This window comes from Rhagoletis pomonella, unplaced genomic scaffold, assembly GCF_013731165.1.
Source record: "Rhagoletis pomonella isolate Grant_MI unplaced genomic scaffold, Rhpom_1.0 Rhpom_scaffold_00015, whole genome shotgun sequence".
NCBI lineage: Eukaryota > Metazoa > Arthropoda > Insecta > Diptera > Tephritidae > Rhagoletis > Rhagoletis pomonella.
This window is the reverse complement of record NW_023458569.1, coordinates 2,817,830-2,819,677: the sequence shown is the minus strand read 5'-3', so window position 1 is coordinate 2,819,677 and position 1,848 is coordinate 2,817,830.

Below are 1,848 nucleotides of genomic sequence, written 5' to 3'. Positions count from 1 at the left end.
ATTTACTTCAATACTGTCATAACTCAAAAAACCGAAACCCCGAGAAAAACGCCTTTAAAGTTTTAACTTCAAATATCGTCACCCTCATGCCAGAAGCATGAATGTGCAAATTTATCAGCTTTGACTTATTAGGTTGACTTGGTTAACATTGGATGTTCTATGTTATACCAAAACCCAGAATTATCGTATTTCGTTACAAAAACTAAATTTTACAGGAATGTATTTTTTGTATTTTTCTCTGCTTTGGCTAGCACCATCAATACCAAAGTTTAGATTTGTTGAGATAATTGAGAAATATAGCTAAACGCAAGATTTTTTGTAGAAAGGTCTCTACATTCAACGAGAAAAAAATCATTGTCACATACGATAAAATTTACAGTCAATTTTAGGGGTAGCTATTGGGATTTAAGCCATAATATTTGAACAGGTGATGCGTTATGGGTTGTAAAACAAAGTTGCATCAAAAAGTCAATTTCGTAAAAAATGTAACATACGATAATTTTGCGCAAAGGGGTAGATACTATTTTATAATTTTAATTGCATAAATGTAGAGTTAAGTCTCGTAAAAAAACTTTCAAACTTGATTTCCCAAAATTTTCATTTCTAAACATTCATGTTTATGGCATACGGGCGACGATATGTATACTCCATACTAATGATTAATACATATTTTGTTCTAGTGATACTGGTAATTGACTTAGTTATGAAATTTTTACACAACCTAGAAGAAAATGTAGCGATCATTTCAACATTGGCTTCGGTTAAAAATATTTAAATAATTGAAAAACTAATATTTTGCCTCACCTTTGATAATGAATGGTGGAAGAGGGTGGTCTTTCGACTCGAGAACTTGGCCACTCTCTAGCATAAGGCAGCCGTCGCTAACCCATGTATTCTACCTTCGTTGTGAATTCGAAATCTAGCCCATTCTTGAAGAAAATTTTTACGAAAGAGAGCTTATCTTTCCTATAGAGAATGGGCTTCACCCCATTTGCTTCTCGTCTTTTACATTTACATTTCATTTTCAATGTAAAGTTATTTATAAATACATATACGCGTCAACCTCATCGATGTTGGTCTCTTTGGCGTGGGGATGAGGCTTAAGTGGTGACATTGGGGCCTTGAGGGGCTTCTATGTCAGCATGAACTAAGAGGAAGGCTCCGCATGAGAACCTGCGTAAGACACGAGCTTACACAGTTTCCTATGTGGAGATTACCGTACCGACGATTACTCCTGCCCTCATCTCTCCTTATTTCTCCTATCCCAACTACCCAACTCTTCCCCCCTAATCCAGGGTGTTATGCGACACCGTGCCCATTGGATGGTTTGCAGCCAGGGGGTTTACCAGACCGGCTGTATTATAACGGCGCCTTCCTGATACCAGGCCGCCTCAGGGAGTAACGGTGGCCTTGCCGCGGCATGGGGCGCTGCCGTGGTGGACCGTTAATTTCCCCTTACATTGCTTAGACCACCGCGCGTCGGGCCCGACGAGGCGGGCGCGGTGGTCGTACGAACAAGATGAATACAAACCAAAATAAAACAAAAACAATAACAAAAACTAAAATTTCGAGCAGCGGAAGATCGTCGGAGCCGACATCCAAAGCTGTCTCCACCCCGGCTGGAGATTCTGAGGAGGCGAAGGCATCTCCGGCTAAGGCCACGAGTGGGGCCTGCACGGCCAGCGCCGTAGGGAAACCGGAGCTGGCTATCGACAAAGCTTCGAGCAGCGGTGGGTCGAAGTCGACACCCATAGCTGCCTCTGTCCCGGGTGGGATTTCTGGCCCTGCAGAGGCGAAATCGCCCTGCGTTAAGGGCTTAAGCAGGGCCTTCACGGCCGGTGCCCCAGG